Here is a 20,488-nt window from a genome sequence, read left to right as displayed (position 1 = left end):
AGAGAGGACTGCTGAACTTGCCTAAAGGTGAGACGGTCTTTTGGGGTTCATGACTCATGAAAGAGTCTGCGAGACATTCTGCAAGACACAGCAGATAGTGACTGAACTGTCTTTGACATTTCCTGCTTCATGGAAATGTCTGCTGGATACCATGGGCCTGAAGGCTGAAGATGGATGTCCGAACAGTACAGAGGAACTTTGGGTGACTGTACAGGCAGCGAGATGTCTCTGTCATTTCTAGAGCTTTGGATTTCTTGTTTACTTAGGTAATATTATATCCTTCTGGAGTCTTTGATGGAGCTAAAGAATGAATAGATAGTTATAGTTTTCTATTGTTATGATAAAAGATAAAGTAGATATAATTCTTACTTGATAATTGTTTTATTATATGTAATTTTACTATGTTAAAGTTAAAGCCTTTCTTTTTTGTTTAAACAGAAAAGGGGGAAATGATGTGGGAGTGATTTCTTATTAACCCATTTGTTAGGCCAACCCTTAGGTAGGCGGAGTAAACAGAACAGAATGCTGGGAGAAAGAGGCTGAGTCAAGTGAGTCACCACGATTCTCCCACTCCAGGCAGACACAGGTTAAGGTCATTCCTGGTAAGCCAGCTTGTGGGCTACACAGATTATTAGAAATGGGCTAGTCCAGGTGCGAGAGTTAGCCGAGAAAAGGCTATATATAATGGGCCAGGCGGTGTTTAAAAGAATACAGTTTCTGTGTAATTATTTCGGGGCATAAGCTAGAGCTAGCCATGTGGGCGGCTGGGTGCTGGGGACGCAGCCCCGCCGCTCATATTACTACAATCTGTTCCTTCAAATTGCTGGAAACTATAATATAAACATAATATTCCTTCAATTCAAAAGATGTGGCCTTTATTCTTGACTGAAGGAATTTATCAGCCAACATACAAATGACAAGTTATTTCCTTCATTTTATTTTTATCCCAATGGTGTTGACATTTCAGTTTTCTGTTATCCACTATTTTTTTTATAAAATCCAGAAAATAATGCTCATAGGAAATTGGCCCATACTTAATCCAATGAAATTAATTTTAGTAGTGTATAAGCCAAAATACCCTCTATTGTAGATCAGATTTTGGCTTAAATACCAATCAATATTTAGTACTAGTACACAATATAGACTTTATTACATGTGTTGGAGAAATTTGATTATTAAAATATATAACAGACATTTAAAACACAATGAGTTGAATAACATAGCTGAAGGGAATGTACTGACTTTCTATATATCTTTCCCTTCTTTAATATCAGTAGAATTTTTAGTTGAAAGTGCTACAGAAGATGACATTTAGGGCATTTAAAAACTGGTTCTGATTGAGCATGCTGTATGAAACCCAAGAAAATATGAATATTAATAATATATCATAGCAGGCCAGATGTGTTGAGTTGCTCATGACCTCTTATCTTTAGTCAAATCATGAAGCCCCATTACCACAGCAACTGTCCAGGGATTTATATATTCACATGTTTTATTAATATTTTCCTTATAAGTCTTAACAGATCACATTACTATCAGAAGTTTATCAAACTTATTTATTTATTCACTCATTAATTTTTGTTAACCATAAAGCATCTGTTTGAGACCTTAATCTCCTTGGTTTCAGAAAATAGGCTCCAAATCTTGAAATCTTAATTTCCTCCTCTGTCTTCTCCAAATTCAATTAGCAAAATCTGTTGAGACTACCTTCAAAATACTTTCACTACTTACTAGCATTCTATCTCAAATTTATAGAAATTCAAGCGACTGTCAGTTTTATAAGTTATCAATTTCCAGTTTGCTAGTATAGATTATATTTTATTCTCCCTGAACGTAAGATGAAATGTCAGAGTATTCTTATTTATTACAATGATAACTTTAGTTGTGGTTGGATTAAAATAAGGTCATTCAGAGTCTTAATTCAATATTAATGATATTCTTATTAAAAGAGGAAAATTTGAATAAAGGGAAAACAAGTTCATGAAAGCAATATCATTGGAATATAAAATGTCTATAAAATGTCAGAGTTGAAATGGTAAGTCTTGACGCCAACTTGACAGATTAAGAAAACCCAGGAAACTATTAACACACTTTTCTTGTTATGTCTTTGCACGTGTTTTCAGAGACAATTACATTAGGGAAGCCTTGATCTAATGGGAGGAACTCCTGATGCATTTCAATGTTAGAATTGGCAGGAGTCTGTGAAAGAAAGAGCAGGGCTCACTGGAGGAAGCACTGCATCATTGTATATGTCTTTGGGGCCTGATCTCATTTCAGAATCCCTTCCACTATTGCCTGGCTCAGGCAGGAGGCAAACATCCACCACACACATTCACCACTGAGTGGGTAGAGCTCAGCAACTCTGAACTGAATCCTCTGGAACTATGTGATAGCATGAACAACAATTTTGCTCTTAAGTTGTTTCTGTTAAGTAATGAGAAAAGCAATGAGCAGGAAAGTGATGTATTTTTGGTTACAGAAAATTAAGGCTTTTAAGGCAATAAATAATAGCAGCAAGGAAGCAGGCACAAAACAGTTTCTATCTCACAAGCTTCAGAAGATAGACTCTAGAAACACAGACTCTAGGACCAGGATGTTGCCACAATAACCATCTATTGCTCATGATACTTTGTGGAATTTTGTTACATAGCCTCCCCAAAACAAATACACAGACAAAGTGCTGTTCATAGTTTTGTGCTTCCAACTGTAGTCTTCAATAAACAACTAGAGATAAATATTTTCTTTTGTCTGAATTACTCTGTTTCTTCACTGTGAAGATACATCATGACCAAGTCAACTCTTAGAAGAGAAAACTCTTAATTGTGAGCTTGCTTACAGTTCCTGAGGCCTATTTCCATTGTCATAACAGCAAGGAGCATGATGCTAGATTGGTATGGTGCTGAAGAAGTCGCTAAGAGCCACATCCTGATCCTCAGGCAGAGAAAGACTGGGTCTAGCATGGGCTTTTGAAACCACAAAGCCCCCCTAAGTGACACACTTACTCTAGTAGGATCACACCTATGACAAAAGACCACATCTCCTAATCCTAATGGTTTCAAATCATGTCACTCCCTAGTGACCAACTATTCAAATATAGGAGCCTATGGAGGCCATTTTTATTAAGACCATCTTCTCCCTGGCCCTGTATACTCATAGCCATACTATAATACAAAAATACAGTCCTACTACTAAAAGTCATAGTCTATTAGAACATCAGGACACTGTTTAAAAGTCCAAAGACTCTTTTGAGACTCAAGGCAATCTCCTAACTATAATCTCCCTGTAAAGTAAAAAATAAATATAAAAAACCCACAAAATCAGTAAGATTGTATTAGTCTTTTCTGAAAATCTTTCCTATGGTTAGCTACTCTCTTGAAATTCTCTCCATCATTTCCTACTCTGACTTTGCCTCCTACTGGTGTCTTCCAAAGTGGTTCCATCCAGATTGCTCAGTTGCTTTTTTTCTATGATATCAAACATCTTACATTGAAAGGCATTTGCAATGGTTATTTACCTTTTCTACTATGTTTTGTCTACTCATATCCATGTAATTCTTTCACATTCTTTGGACTTCTCTTTTTTTTCTCTCTCTTTTTTTAATTTATTTATTTATTAAGGATTTCTGCCTCCTCCCCGCAAACGCCTCCCATTTCCCTCCCCCTCCCCCGATCAAGTCACCCTCCCTCATCTGCTCGAAGAGCAATCAGGGTTCCCTGACCTGTGGGAAGCCCAAGGACCGCCCACCTCTATCCAGGTCTCCTAAGGTGAGCATCCAAACTGCCTAGGCTCCCCCAAAGCCAGTACGTGCAGTAGGATCAAAAACCCACTGGGATAGTTCTTGAGTTCTCAGTAGTCCTCATTGTCCTCTATGTTCAGCTAGTCCGGATTTATCCCATGCTTTTTCAGACCCAGGCCAGCTGGCCTTGGTGAGTTCCCGATAGAACATCCCCATTGTCTCAGTGTGTGGGTGCACCCCTCGCGGTCCTGAGTTCCTTGCTCGTGCTCCGTCTCCTTCTGCTCCTGATTTGGACCTTGAGATTTCTGTACCGTGCTCCTCTGTCTCTGTCTCCTTTCATCGCCTGATGAAGGTTAATATTCATGAGGATGCCTATGTGTTTGTTTCTTTGGACTTCTATTCAACGTTCATTTCTGTAATGAGATCTGAGACCTTTTATATAAAATAGAATTCTACTTTTTCAATGGCCCCTTTCTATTTCTTTATATCATCAATATTTATCTGGTATGCAATGAATTTTTATCACTTCTATACTATACCTGAATTTCAGGAGAATATGCAATATAAGGATTATATTTTACTCCCTTCTTTGAATGTTGGTTCCTCAAATATTAAGAGTTCCTGGCATATAATAAGTGCCAAATTGCTACTTATGAGTTGAAAGAATCATTATCTTTTCAGTCATCAAACATGACTTTTGAGAGTATTTAGGGAATATTAAAATTGTAAAGAATAATGCCAGATGCAGAAGGGCTGAATATATCAGTGAATGGATTTCTAGTCTGTTTCCTTCATTCAGTAAGTACATCTATGTTGATACCTATGCAGAACTACACAACTTCCTAGGCAGTGACATTTCAAACTTGACCAGGGTAGGAGGGCCAATTGCAGATAATGGAAGTAAGTCCATATCTGAGAGGAGAACAAAGTCAGTGAGACTGAAAGCAAACGTGTAAGTGTTACTTCAACGAAAAGCAGTCATGAGAGGCTTCATAAAACAGAAGCACATGGACAGGATGTCTAAGTAGTGGTGGTGGGAGTGCTAATGGCAGATAACAGACGGATGTGTGTGTTTCACCACGAGACATAGTATGTGCACACACGTGACAGAAGGCCATGCACTCTTCTTTCCCACTGAGATGCCAGCCAGCCACATAATGTTAAAGAAACATTGAAGCCTCTCACATCAAAGAAGTAATTCTCAACGAGCTGTCTACACTTAAAAAAAAAAACCCAAAGTGCCCTTTGTTTAAATATTCTAAAGACCCCATGAAACAGGAGGCCAAAAGGCAGGCTTTGCACTCCGACTCTGTCTTCAACTTAGCCTCAGAGCAATGCACCATCTGGTTCCTACTGCTCTATGATTCCTTATGACAGAACTGCACTTCCCTCTCCCAGCAGGAGTTGGTCAGACATGGAGCTTGGACTAAAGAAGAGAAAATTTTCACTTTTTCCCCTTCTATTTTCACTACTCCAAATATTTCACAGTATTAATATTTCATTGTTCTGTTCCTTATGCAGCAAATACATGGCATAGTTATGTGAGAAAAATGGTGGTATTTGATGGGCTGATTACTACCCATTGTGAGGGTCAAAGTTTGTGACAATCAATTCCTTATTGAATTTTTAATGTGATGTTAAACCATCACAGTTACCCTGTCCGGTGTGGCAATGTTTAGTAGAATATATTAGAGAAACTAGGGAATTATGTGGCTTCTGATATCTAATCAGAGCTCTAAATCAAGTGCTATATTTTATAAAAGATGACTTTTAGACATTTTGTCAGGATCTACATCTGTCTAGTGAGGAACCTGGGCAGTAAAAGTAGAATATGGCAGTTGAAACTGATACTAGTTTACAACTACCATCAGTAGTAATTTGAAAGGCGTCAACATTTCTTTTTGTTTGCTGTTCTATTTTACATGCCTTTTTACTATATGAGAAGACTAGGTTTTTGATCTCTTTATCAATAAATTAGCAACCTGCCTGATAAAGTTAGAATAAGAAATTTTATAAATTTACACATTATTCAACCTCTGCCTGCCTGCCTCTGCTTTGCTTGCTCTTTATGTGTGTTTATGTTTGTGTGTACATTTTAATTTTTGTCCTCAACTTCTCAGGCAAGGATTATCTAAATCACAAAAAATGCCTTTATGAATAAATCTGAAAAAATTTAACTTCTACCTTCGTCTCTGTGTTGTCTGAGGTAGTTGGTGCTCACATCTTGTCATTGCTACACTGAGTTGCTTTTATAGATGTTAGAATGCATTATTAAAGACTCACTGTATTTCAACACTAGGTTTCTATGTGGATTTTTCAAAAGACCTTTAGTGTTTGTTACTTGTTAATCCCCATAAACTTCCACGCCCTACCCTAATTTAAGCCTCTTGTTTCATTGATTTCCTTTAACCCTTGACACTGTGTTATACATTTTCTTTTTGAAGACTCCCAGTGATCCCTTGCTAAATTATTAATCTCTCTGGACATTTCAAATGGGATATGCTACTATGGGTGCTTTTTAAATACATACATATATAGGTAGAAAGAGGCTTGATGGAGCTACACTTCAATGGGGAAGTCTATTACCTCAACTTCAGCTTATGTTATCCAGTAAAACATTCAGTACTTCTTTTTGTATTGATGGCCAGTGGATTTACATAGAGGCTAAAGCATTACAGCCTATTGTTTCTATTGACAGCAACTCTGTCTATCCCAGAGAACTTGACAAAAATATCCTGTTACTGAAGAAATCACATTCTTGAGTCTTAGAACATGGAGACCGCAAAGTGACGATAATCTGTAAGATTTTTCCCTAAAGGCCAGCATCATGGTGCTTTGCATAGTCCGAAGAAAAATAGTAAGCATCAGTCTTGTCTAGTTGTGAACCCCACAGACCAGAGCAATGAGTGGTCAGACAAGATAGGCCCACAATGCACAAATGCTGTGGCAAAAACCAGTGACTTCCTAATCATATCAAAGGTTTGCTTCCTGAAATGATACATACACCTTGCACTATTAAAAGGCTAGGAAACTGCGATAAGAAAAGTCACAGGCAACAGAGGAGAATCCAGTACTATTGTTTGGCTAAATGCACCTAGTAAGAAATAAATTGCTGTACTCATAGATCACAGCACCTTTCAAAATCCATCAAACAATGTTCTTATTGCAGCAGACAGCAATTAGCCCAGAGATCCACAATGAGACAATATGCAAAGAACAAAAGATTGCAGAGTTCTTATGGATAAATTGGAAATTCATATCCCATCCCAAGGCTCATGAAGCGTTGAGAAAGAGTAAAAAGATTATAAGAGCAAGTGGTAGAGAAAACTTCAAAGAAACAGCATTTCCTAGACATAAAAGCGAGAATGCACACATAAATTCCCAAAGATTGTGAGAGAATTGAAAAGACTTCTTCTTCAGCCAGACAAAATACCAATTTAGTAAGATGAAGGTAAATATGCATCTCTCCACTCACTGAGAAGCTATTAGTATTTGATTGCTGCTGAGAGAAGAATAACCCAGTGTTTTCTTGTTTTTCTTTGTTTGTTTAAATTTGTGTGTGTGCGCATATGAGCGCACGTGACACACATGCGTGCACATGCCTGAGAAAAAGAGAGAGAGAGAGGTGTCCTTAATCTTCTTACTCTTGAGACTACGTGGACCACACAAATTGGATTCAAAGAAAGGAAAATCAAATAATCACAATTGGGTGAGAAAGACAGGAAAATTAAGCAGGTGGTAAGTGGGTAGTTATGAGAGAGTGAACACATTTAAATTACATTGTACAAAATTCTCAAGGAACAAATATAATTTTTTAAAATTCATTGTATATGACACATTATTTTCTCTGGGCCTGACATGGCAGACAATACTGGTAAAATATCACCACTTTTTTTTTTTTTAACAGATTCTTGTGACTCTGAACCCAATTTGGAATCCAGGATGTCTGAATAGTTGCCATGGGAGGAGAGGCGTCACTATACTCCACTTTTCCACCCCCTTGGTGCCTAGTTTATCTACAGTCAAGATTTACAATAAAGTAGAAAATGTTTGTGTGGAAGTATAGGAAAAAAAATTCTTTAGTAAACTAAAGGTACTTTTAAAAGTATTATTAAAAATGAGCAAAAGTAAAATGTGGGGTAAAATAATATACAACAAAAGGACAATAAACATTGCCAACTAAAAACTCATGTATGTGTAGTAACAGTTTTAGGAAATTCTTTAATTATATATTCTTTATTTTTGTCTGTTTCAATTGTATTTCATGTGGTTGCGACATATAAATTATATTTTAACATGTAGGAATTAATTCTACTAAATGAAACAAATCCCAAAGCAAGGGGTTTTAAATGTTACATTTCACCAATTTATATAGTATTAAGTGAATTAAGGACCTGTCTTTAAATATAATAGATTAAATATTTAATAAACTTTTGATACTATTTCTATTATAGTTCACACTCACTAATGACCTGACAATCTATCCTTAATATATGTATAAGTACATACATATATTAAAAGCAGTTTATATAAACTCGGGCCTCTTACTAGTTCTCTTTTCTAAAAGGCATATTAAACTCTACAGTCCTAGTCTTCATATCACTATTATTTTTTGGTTTCTAGTCATGTTTTCAAAAGGATAGGATTCTGAGAAGTATTTAAAAAAATACATTGCCACATTAAGTCAGGTTTTATAGCTATATGTGAAGAGATTAAATAGCTTAACATGCGTTGTCACAATCCTGGATTCTCCCTCCTCACTGAGAACCAAGGCTGACTCTTCGGAACTGTCACGAGAGATCTTCCTCTTCAGTCCAGTTCCGGCACTGCTCAATTATTGTATCTGGGAGGGTGGGAGAATCTCCATTCCCAGGATGTTTATGCAAAAACACACTGATGAAAATGATATAAGTCGTACCATTCAGTCACAGCTGCTGATGACAAAGGTTCCCAAAAGATCAGCTTATTTCTGTGCTCCCTCATTGATAGTGAGCGAAAGAAGTCTCTGAACAATTAGTTGACAGGAGGTGCTCTTCTCCCCACCCGCACTCCTCTTTTGCTCCCACATCCCCTTGGTTGCTTTGGTCTGCCATTTCCAAAGTGAAGAGGCTTTGAGAGCCCCCTCCCTGCTCCGCAAGCCTAGCCTGCTTCCAATTCCTGATTCACAGGCTCCCATGCCCAGCAGCACGCTTGTGCACTGATTGATTGACTTACTTCTCTTTATATGAAATGGTTTCAAGTATTCCTCTAAGCCAGCCTTAGAATCTTCAGGCTCTTTTCTTTCTTAATTGTGGACTAAGTGCTATAAATTCGTGAGCAGGTGGCTCACAGAACTCTTACCATACCTCACTTCACACTATGTAGTCAACTCTGTTGGGCAAGTTGTTTTGCAAACATGAATTTGTATCTATATGATTGGCATACAAGGGGACAATTTACACATAATGCAAATTTTATATTTCTTTTATTGGAAGTCTTGTACTGAATGAACTAGGTTAACTCAGTATACTGCACATAGCAGAGCCCAGCGAAAGAGAAATAGAGAAATGGTAAGATGTACAAGCTTCACACATCTATCAGACACCTCAATCCACCATATGTGAAAACAAAAACACCCCTCACCATCTGCTATGATAACATTTATCCTGTTTCTGGAAATCTACCTTCTACTCTTTCACGGAAACTTTACAGACTGGTGCTCTTACTCTGTTTTCTCACATTAGCAAACAGTATGCCATTTTTAAATACCACATTTTGTAATATTTATGTGTTTCCACACCCTGAGTATGTATATAATGATATCATCATCTTTTGCTACATTCTGCTTTTTGCGGTATCACTGGTGCTTTTGCATGTTAAGTGGATTAATATTTGCACACTTTTCCACAGCATGGTAAGACTGGGATATAAGGAAGCAGCAACCAACAGGAAACTGATGGTAAATTCCTTCCATTCCCTAAATGTTATTAGGAAAACAAAGAGCAATGTCTTTTAGGAGGCCATGTTAATAACTCCCCATCCTTGCTTCTTCTTCACACCATTCTCTGTCACTGCACAAAGACTAAGTTTCTTTTTTTCTTTTTTCTCAAACTGGAGAACAGAGAGGCAATCAAATAAACACTATTTCAGAGAGTTTTACTCTATCTCCACAAGTGGAGATACTGGAAGAAATAGAATGTCTAACCATTTCTAATTTCCCAATACTGGGCACTCTGCCCAATACAAAATGGCTCAATGTTCACTGATTTGAATCATACCATTTAAAATGAGGGCTACTTGTCAAAATATTCATCCAGAGATACCAAGAAAAGTCTTAGTAATGATGCAGATAATTTCTCCCTTTAGATAAAGAAGCATTCAGAAGAAATGTTTGAGAATGGAATTGAAACAAAACCTGCAGCTCTGTGTTCATGTAATTGTGGGTTCTTGATTTAGATTTGGTAAAGCTTTGAGCGCAGTATCTTTACCATCAATTTGATGGTTTGTCTTTATTCAGTCATGAGAAAACTAGCAAGTCAAAACATTCTACTTTCTCAACACTGTTTCTGGTTTTAGGTATAGTTCAATTTCTTCATATACTAAGTCCACCTTAGTATTTTGAAAGAAATTTGTGAGACTTTATGGAATTCTGTACAGACTTAAATGTAAAAGATGCATTCATATGCAATATTTGCACAGTTGAAAAATAAGAAGTAATACAGTAAGTGATTGCAGCTGTGGCTTTCTGAGAATGTGGTCTCTGCTGGGTGACTCTGCCTTCATTTCAATTAAGTGAATGTTACACCTTCCCAGTTGGGTTACCCATCTGCTCCTCACAGAAAGCAAAGCCACCAACATCTCTGGCTTTCTTCCCTGACAATTGGTCCCCTATATGTATTTTATATGAGTGCTGCATAGCCTCGCGTAGGTGTGAGATTCAAATCTTCCATGTGTTTGCTGAAATCTCATTTCGGTATTCACTGACAAAGAAAGGGTAAATGTAAACACCAATATGGGAACTTAAGAATTTCCAAAAATGATAAATATTTCTCTTTCTTAAATAGTTATCTAAATATAAAGCTGTGCTTCCAAGCTTACACTAAGTGAGTTGCCTAGTAATAGATTCATTTTTAGTAATATATTCTTTCCGCTACCCCAGTTTTCGTGGAATTCAAACATAAGAATTCTCTAAACATAAAGACACAGAATTACTGTCCCAGTTCTGTTGGCCATCCTTATATTCTACATGGCTTCCACTTACTTCAGGTGTATTTCTTTTCACCGCAAGCATGTTTCTATTGCCTTGTAGCATTTTGCAGTGTGGCAAAAATAAAGCCAAATTGGAATTATTTAGATGAAATAATAGAATATGTTTCTAGGAAGCCTGAGGCAACCTGAGTGTTTGCATTCAGAAGAAGCCACTAGGGAGTGCCATTCAAGAAAAGCATCATTATGAAACAGGTGGTTGAGGCCAACATTTGGGGACACACACTGAATCACTAGATTTGGCCATAAAATACATTGTCCATGTATAAGCTGCCACCACTGATGTAGTTATCCTGGTTCTTTCCTAAAGGTTGAGTCAGTGCCATGCAAAGGTATAACCAAATGAATCATTTAATGCTATTAAGTGACCATTTAACATGATAATAAAATGCAGACAGAAGCTGCAAGCTGCATTCCTACTGTGAAAGTTAAGCAGAGTCTCTTATTAGGAAATTATTCCATTACAGATTTTTTACTTCATGCTGCTGCAATAAGCATAGATTAAGCTGGCATCACAGGGACCCAAAATAATAATGGTTTGAGATAAATAGGAGAATGTAATCTCTTGACTGTGACAGTCCAAAGCTGGGAAAGAGGTCTGAAAGATATAGGTGGCTCTGATCCATGACGTCACCTGGGGATTACAGTGACTTCTCCCATCATTGCAGAGAAGTCTATATTTGTCAGCACAGTTATAACCAGCAATTATTATCACCTGTTTTATACCAGCTCTATTACTACCACTGAAAAAGAAAAGAGGAGATGCTCCACAGTATCCTTTTTATTTTTTTATTATTTAATTTTTATTAAAAATTTCTGCCTCCTCCCTGTCTCCCATTTCACACCTCCTCCCCCTGCTCCCCTCCCCTCCCTCTCCAGTCCAAAGAGCAGTCAGGGTTCCCTGCCCTGTGGGAAGTCCAAGGTCCTCCCCCCTCCATCCAGGTGTAGGAGGGTGAGCATACAAACAGACTAGGCTCCCACAAAGCCAGTGCATGCAATAGGATCAAAACCCAGTGCCATTGTCCTTGGCTTCTCAGTCAGCTCTCATTGACCGGCATGGGCCATGGACCCAGACATGGTCCTTGGCAGCATCCCAGGCCAGCATGTCATCATGGCCCAAGGAAGCTATGCAGAGCATCCAGACTGGCATGTCCACCATGGGCAGAATGGCCTTTGTACCCCAACATGGCCCCAGGTGGATGCCCAGACCACAGGCCCCTATATAGTATCCAACAGTGTGAGGAGCCACAGACATCAATACAGGCACCTTTGACTGCTCCATGCTGGCTCCCTGAGAGGTCATGTTGTTCTTGGTGGCCATGCTGCCACCCGGGCCATGGAAGCTTCCAGGCAGAGTTGCTGCCCAGAACCATGCTTCTGTCCATGGTTCTGCCGCAGCTGTGGTCTATGGTGTCTATAGCCTGTATTAGCCAGGGAACTATTAGATCCATGCTGTGCTGAGCCAGCTCTGTCTTTCATTGACCATGGATTACCTGACCCTATCATTCACTACATACTTCTGCAGGCAAGTTGACTTTACCCCTCATGGGAGCACTTGCCCTGCCTTCAGGAAAGATGGCCCCACCCCTCACCAAAGGTGTGCACTTCACCTGGGCAGCACACTAGAGCTGACCCTGTGGTCAGGGAAGCAGGTGAGACAGCCTTGAGGGCTTGAAAGCAACAAAGCTTACACCTCCCTGCTTTGTCTGCCAGGTAACAGAATGGATGCAGGAAAGATGCCCTCCACTATCAGGAGGTGATCTAGCCTTGACTCTCACTGGCTACAATACGAGAGAAAGCAGCTTCTGCTGCCTGTCTGGGCATCAAACTAGAGCCTCTGTATTCCTAGTGGCAGGTGAGCCATTGTACCATGTGGTAAGTATTGCCCGGTTGCTAGATTCCTCTGCCACCTATGTAATAAGCCAAATCAGATCAAATTAATAAATCCAGGTTTAATAAACAGGCAATTTAGAGCATACCATGCCCGGGTGGTCCTTGAAAAGGCATGGGACAGAACAGTATGGCATAGTGGAAGATCTATGGGCTGGGTTTTAAACAGCCTATAGGTATGGTCCCAGGCAACACTTGGTGGGGTGGGGCTTTCTGAGGGGAGGAGCTTTCTAAGTGGAGCAGGGTCTGGGGAGAGAAAGGCAGGGATTCCACCTAATCAGTAAAATCCACAGAATCAATAAAAATTAAAAAGCAATGACTTCCGGGAAATAACCTTGATGCCTCTCAATCATAGAATAGCTAAAGAAAATGTGGCATATTTACACAATGGCGTTCTACTCAGCCACTGAAAGCAATGACATCTTGAAATTTACATGGAAATGGATGGAACTAGAAAAACAACAGCATCCTGAGTGAGATAACCCAGACCCAGAAATATGAACATGGTATGTACTCACTCATAAGTGGATACTAGCAGTAAAGCATTAGATAACGAACCTGTAGTCCATTACCCTAGAGAAGCTAAGTAACAAGGTGAGCCCGAAGAAAGACATAAGCAAATTCACCTGGAAAGGGGAAATAAACAAGATTGCCTGACAAAATTGGGAACATGGGAGTGGGGGAGAAGGAAGGACAGAAGGGGAAAAGCAAGGGAGAGGGGAGGAGAACATGAGGGGAAGAAATGGCCAAGATGGAAGAAGGACAGAGATGAGAGCAAGGAAAGAGATATTTTAATCGAGGGAGCCATTATAGGGCTAGCAAGAAACTTGACACTAGAGAAATTCCCAGGAATCCACAAGGATGATCCCACCTAAGAGCCTAAGCAATAGAGGAGAGAGTGCCCGAACTGGCCTTGTCCTGTAGTCAGATTGATGAATATCTTAAATGTCACCATAGAATTTTCATCCAGCAACTGATGGAAATAGAGGCAGAGGCCCACAGCAGAGAACTGGACTGAGTTCCAATCGGCCAGTTGAAGAGTGGGAGGAGTGAGAATATGATCAAAAAGGTCAAAACCATGATGGGTATATCCACTGAAATAATTTACCTGAGCTAATGGGAGCTCACCAACTCTAGAGAAACAGGGAAGGAACAAGCATAGGACCAGAACAGATGTTCTGAATGTGGGTGACAGTTGGGTGGCTGGGGCAAACTGTGGGGCCACTGGCAGTGGCACCAGAATTCATCCCTACTGTTTGTTTCGGCTTTTTGAGAACCCATTCTCTTTAGATGGATACCTTACTCAGCCTATATATAGTAGGGAGGGCTTTGGACCTTCCCCAAAGCAATGTGCCTTACCATCTCTGTGGAGTGGATGGGGAATATTGGTGGTGGTGGTGGGGTAATGTGGAGGGAATGGGAGGAAGGGAGGGAGTGGGAACTGGGATTGGTATGTAAAATGAAAAAAAAAGCTTGTTTTCTTTTTTCAGAAAATAAAATTTAAAAAAAAAATGATTTCCAACAGACATATAAGAGATGCCTTTCGAACAAGCTATCGCAGGTGTCATTACGTCATCCTTGTGGATTCTTGGGAATTTCCCTAGAACCAGGTTGCTGTCTAACTCCATAGTGGCTCGCTCAATCAAGATAATCTCTTTCATTGTTCCCCATTTTCACCCCTCCCCCTACTGGGCCACCTCGATACTTCATGTTCTCATTCCCATAACCTTCCTTCCACACTCTATTCCTAGCCCATAAAAAGATTTCATGTATTTCCCTTTCTCATGGCAATCCATGCATCTCTCTTAGGGTCCTTCTTGTTATCTAGTTTCTCTGGGGCTGTGGATTGTAGCCTGGTTGTCCTTTGTTTTACATATATTATCCACTTTTGTGTGAAAACATACCATGTTTGTCTTTCTGTGTCTGGGTTGCTAACTCAGGATGATTTTTTTCTAGTCCTATACATTTGCCTATAAATTTCATGATTTCATTGTTTTGTACCACTGAATCATACTCCATTGTGTAAATGTACCGTATTTTCTTTATCAACTCTTCTGTTGAAAGGCATCTAGGTTATTTCCAGCCTCTCACTATTATGAATAATTCTGCTATGAACATAGTTGAGCAGGTGCACAGGACACACTCATCCCAGTTCTTTCCTTTATCCCACTCTACTGTTTTCTTTCTTTTTTTTTGTTAGATGTACCAAGTTTTATCCACTCTACTGTTTTCACTTCCTATTTTCCTTCATTGCTTCTTTTGCTTGTATTAACAATCTTTTAAGAACCTTCCCAGAATCCCCTATATAGATTCTTCTCTTCTTTTTTTCATTTTCAATTTTTATTTCATACCATTTATCAATTTTTTTTACACAATGTTTGTGTGCTGGTTTTAAAAATACTGTTTTATGTTTCTTTACATTGCCATTTTCCTAAGATGAACTTAAAGAAGATGTATCGCTACTGGAACATAGTGTTTGTTTAACTAATACTTTACAGCTCAGAAAACTAGAGTGAGAACATGAAACATCCATATATGTTTACATGTCTCTCAATGTACTTTTGGAATGTTTTGTTGTAAAAAGTAATGTCTGATGTAAGCTTAATATATTGTGGAGAAATTGAAGATAACGCACAGAAAACATAGTAAGTAACTAACACAAAACTCTGAATTTGACCATTAGTACCATAAAAGAGAAAGTTAAACATTGAAGAGAGTTGACCTACAGTTGGTCACTTCACCCTGAAATCTAGAGTCTTGGTAATAAGGTTTCCTATCATGATGTTATTATATTAGATGCATTATGCATTCTATTTTATATTATCATTATATTGCCCATAAAATTTCCTTATTTTAAACCATACACATTTGAATTTATTTTATTAATAAAATACCATAAAATGGAATCCAGTATTTTTTGGCTGCAAACTAGAAATAAATTTTATATTAATTAGAAATGAATAGATACTCTCAAATCATACAAAGTAATCTTAAAACCACTAAAACAACAATAGAAATTTAATAAAAATGTTCTAATCTTAGACATAACAGAAGTAATACCATTTCAATATACATTTTAATACATGTATTATGTACAATTGCAATGTATATTTTATTCTTACTTTCTAATATCAACATCTAATAATCCAGTACACTAAACCTTATATTTCATTATATTCTTTTCATATAACTTCTTTAAAATCAAAAAATGGATTCAAAGTATTTATACATTAATTACTGAAGGCAAACATAATGAAAGTGGTTCCTAGGCTTTCTCAGGATAGGCGGGTGAAATTTCTAGAAAGTAGCAGGATGTTCCCTCACATGTGAAACAGTGCATGTGTTATGAAAAGTGACAAAATTCAGACTTTTAAAAATCTTTTTTATTTAGCTAAATTATAATCCCATTGCAGGATCAAATTAAAATAGATTTTTCTGGAAACATTCCCACTGCACTATTTGGTTTGTTCTTTTATTTTGATTTCCTTTAGAATTATGTGCCTCTGTGTGTGACTGTGTGTGGTTAGTCAGGGCATGTGTAATGCAGGTGTCTGCAGAGTTCAGCAGAGAGTAAAAAACTCCATGTGGTTCTGAGCTGGGCGATGCAGTGATAGGAACCAAACTCATTATCTCTACAAGTGCAAATAGCATTCTTGGTTACGCAATCATACATCCAACATGGCATTATTTTATAGTGGGACACTTTCCACAAGAAATGGTTTCTGGGGACAAAGAATGAAATCTCTATGAGTTTCATCCCAATAAATGGTTCCCAGTGATACACATGGTGATTTATTAATAACAAATTTACTGTCATTATGTCAATATTAATAGCAATCAAAGTTTATAAAAGAAAAATATTTTTTCTTTTAACAGTCCAAAGGTGAAGTCAAATAAGATTTCTTAAAATTAATTGCTTTTCTTTAATTTAAAATATACTTCCTCATGCACTGATAAAATATGTTCATCACATGAGAATCTGCTTTAATTAGTAAACAAATTTTGTCCATATAGAAATATGTACCCATTAAGAGTACCTACCATTCATAGATGACTTCTGAGAAATGCAAGAAATTATTTGGTAAGGATAAGTTATTGAGCTCTTGAAAGACGTATTTTATTTTTAGGTGACACTATTATATCCAGCTTTAAGTGTAAAGCCTTTGATGTAGCTGAGCACAGATTCCAATAATATTGCGCCTTACTGGAATCTTTGGTTTATAAACATAAAGAAAATATAAGGTAATCTAGATGACTAGAAAAAAGCAGCATCTGATTGGGGAATAAGGCTAAATCAACAATATTCCAAAATAGTTTACTGTCATAACTTGACTACATCTTAAAATGAAATAGGGGAAATTTAAAAATCCCAAAGCCTAGAATGTTGACAGATTTCTATCCCACCAGGTCCCACAGTCATTCAGGCCCAAAGAAACACACAGAGGTCTATATTAATTATAAAGGGATTGGCCTATTAGCACAGGCTTCTTGTTAACTCTTTTTTTCCGTTTATTTATTTATTAAAGATTTCTGTCTCTTCCCCGCCACCTCCTCCCATTTCCCTCCCCCACCCCCAATCAAGTTCCCCTCCCTTGTCAGCCCATAGAGCTGACAAATATTTAAAAATATCTAAAGATATTTTTAAATTGATAGATAAACCACACTGAGTTCATATTAAACTATTACATAATACCTGATGTTGGTTTTAAAAATGCCCTCTGCTAGTATTTGACTAACAGATGTAAGCATGTATATACTTTAATCCATTCATTCTACTGCATGCAGATGGAAGAAACACTTTGCATTTTAATTAAATATTGAGTATGTAACTAGGCTTCGTGTGTTCAACATTAACACCAAGAATATGACTCAAGTGAACGTTTACTTTTGGAATCAACACTAACCTTAGGATTAGAATCATGTGTTGACTTCATAAATAGATTTTCTTAAGATTTATTACTGTTTTTGCAACCTGCTTTTTATTTTCCCAAATAATTATCCTTCCACTTGTAAAAACTAACCAAATTTCAAACACTTAAAGGAAAACATATTAATGATGAATCCATACCAAGAAGAAAGTATTACACAAAATATTCCAATTCTTGTTGCTGAAATTCAAAGAAATCATAGCTTAAATGCTCCTTACAATTCGAATTTTCACTCTATCAAAGCTTTGAACTACTTATAATATTATTTTATTCTTCACTCTTAATATCATGATAAAATGAAGAATTCCAGTAGTTCTATAAATGTTAGCAATAAACTTTAAGTTTTCATGCTGATTTTTCTCATACTTCAGATTTGCTATAAAATGGTATAAATAAGAGTTCTTAAACACATGAAGCTATGTAGTAAAAGTACAATTACTGTCAACTCACTACTTCTCTTTATACCATTTTATTGAACAGTCACAAGCAATGCAAAAATTCTAACATATTTTAGAGCATATTGGTAGATAGATTCTATATTCTCTGTAAGAGTAGAACACCCCTGATGAAGGATAGACCCAAAAGTAATTCACACATATTCTGTGAAAGAGCTGGTTTGGTAGGATAATATTTCACCAGATTATGAACAACTCGCACTTATATTTCTTTTTGTGCATATTAATATGAAACCGATTAAATATTTTATAGATTTAAAAGGAATCTGGTTATTATACAGAATAAATGCCAGATTTCCTATATTTGAGAAAAAATAGAGGAGAAAGGCTAAAATATGCTCAAAATAATGTTACTGCATTAAGTGTGAACTCCAGATACCTACAGAAATATATTCCAAAATTTACTTTACATATTTCTGTTTCCTATTACTGCTTCTCACAGAATCAAGAAGTAAACTTCTGATGGTTAAAAAAGAGAACCTCTAATATAGAACTTTGTTTCTAAGAATTGTTCTTTAATACACGAAGTGATAAATTATATTTCTGGGTCAGAGAACATGGAAGACTGTTCTGGAATATTTATTGAATAAGAAGCTAGGCATACGTACAGGAAAGGATGAGAAATTTCTAAATGGTGGTATACGCTAATAGAATTCAATGCCCATTAACAAAAACAGCAATTTGAACAAATAAGTAAATAAAAACTATATATTTTGCAACTCCAACAAAACAACAAAATATCTGCAAGTCTACGGTGGGAGAAGTGTGCATTAAGCAAGAAAAATATATAAAGAGACTAAACTGTGGAGAGACAGGGAGCGAAAGGTTGTGCGCTGTTCGCCTGCTGGAGCTTCAGCGTCTAGGCACGGACCCGCAGTAGGAGCGGAAGTCTCTTCCTTCTCCTTCCTCCCATGAGATTTTTTTGATTTTCAGCTACATTTCAGCTTTGTGGGAAACCTTATCAACAAAGGAGGTGGCTAGCAACGTTACCAACAAGATCCTCGATCCATGATTTCCCCTGTATTCATGGGGAATCTCAATACTCATGTGGTCAAGGAGTCTGATGTGGCGGCAATCTTTTCAAAGTATGGCAAAATTGTGGGTTGCTTTGTGCATAGGGCTTTGTCTTCGTCCAATATGTCAATGAAAGAAATGCTCGGGCAGCTGTAGCTGGAGAGGATGGCAGAATGATTGCTGGCCAGGTTTTAGATACTAATCTAGCTACAGAGCCAAAAGTGAAGCGAGGAAAAGCAGGTGTGTAACGATCTGCAGCCGAGATGTACGGGTCAGTACCAGAACACTCTTCTCTGTCCCCTCTACTCAGTTCGTCATTTGATTTGGACTATGACTTTCAACGGGATTATTATGACAGGATGTACAGTTACCCAGCACGCGTCCCCCCCCCTCCTCCTCCTTTTCCTTCCCCTCCCCTCCCCCTCCCTCCCCCCTCCTCTTCCTCCTCGTTCCCCCCTCCCCCTCCTCCTCCTCTTCCTCTTGCCCCAGCGGTGATGCCTTCTAATCGCCAATGTGTTTCTGGAAACACCTCTCGAAGGGACAAAAGTGGATTCAATTCGAAGAGTGGACAACGGGGCTCTTCTTCCAAATCTGGAAAGTTGAAAGGTGATGACCTTCAGGCCATTAAGAAGGAGCTGACTCAGATAAAACAAAAAGTGGATTCTCTGCTGGAAAGCCTGGAAAAAGTTGAAAGAGAACAAAGCAAACAAGCAGAGCTGTCTTTCTCATCTCTACCGAGAAGTCTGAGGAGGAGCAGAGCAGGGCCTCTGTGATAAAAGACCAGAGGAATGTCAAGATGGAGAGTCTGAGGCAGGCGCAGAAGACTCTGCTGAGAAGGGCGACCTGCTGGATGACGACGACAATGAGGATCGAGGGGATGACCAGCTGGAGATGATCAAGGACGATGAAAAAGAAGCTGAGGAAGGAGAGGATGACAGAGACAGCACCAATGGGGGGATGACTTTAAGCACATAGCAGAGTTTAGAAATTTTATCCCGCTATTCATTTACCTAGGCGCTTGTGAGAGATGGAAGTACCACCAGATCCTCTCCCCTAGTGTCTTCAGCACATTCTCACTGTTTGCCCTCTCCTTATCCTGTGTTCATTGAGTCATATTTGGCTTGTGCCTACTTCCATTCTCACTTCCTTTGATGATGCTCTTTAGTAGTTTTGTTAAGACTTACCCTATAAGTTTTGCTTTTAATTTTGATACCTCTTTG

General features: G+C 38.0%; 1 pseudogene; it reads left to right on the top strand.

Moving 5' to 3' along the window:
* Positions 1–12,465: 12,465 nt before the first annotated feature.
* On the top strand, positions 12,466–20,243 carry LOC142850683 (heterogeneous nuclear ribonucleoprotein C-like; annotated as a pseudogene).
* The last annotated feature ends 245 nt before the right edge of the window (positions 20,244–20,488 follow it).

The sequence above is a fragment of the Microtus pennsylvanicus genome, chromosome 5 (genome assembly GCF_037038515.1).
Source record: "Microtus pennsylvanicus isolate mMicPen1 chromosome 5, mMicPen1.hap1, whole genome shotgun sequence".
Classification (NCBI taxonomy): domain Eukaryota; kingdom Metazoa; phylum Chordata; class Mammalia; order Rodentia; family Cricetidae; genus Microtus; species Microtus pennsylvanicus.
This window is presented reverse-complemented; position numbering and strand designations above follow the sequence as displayed.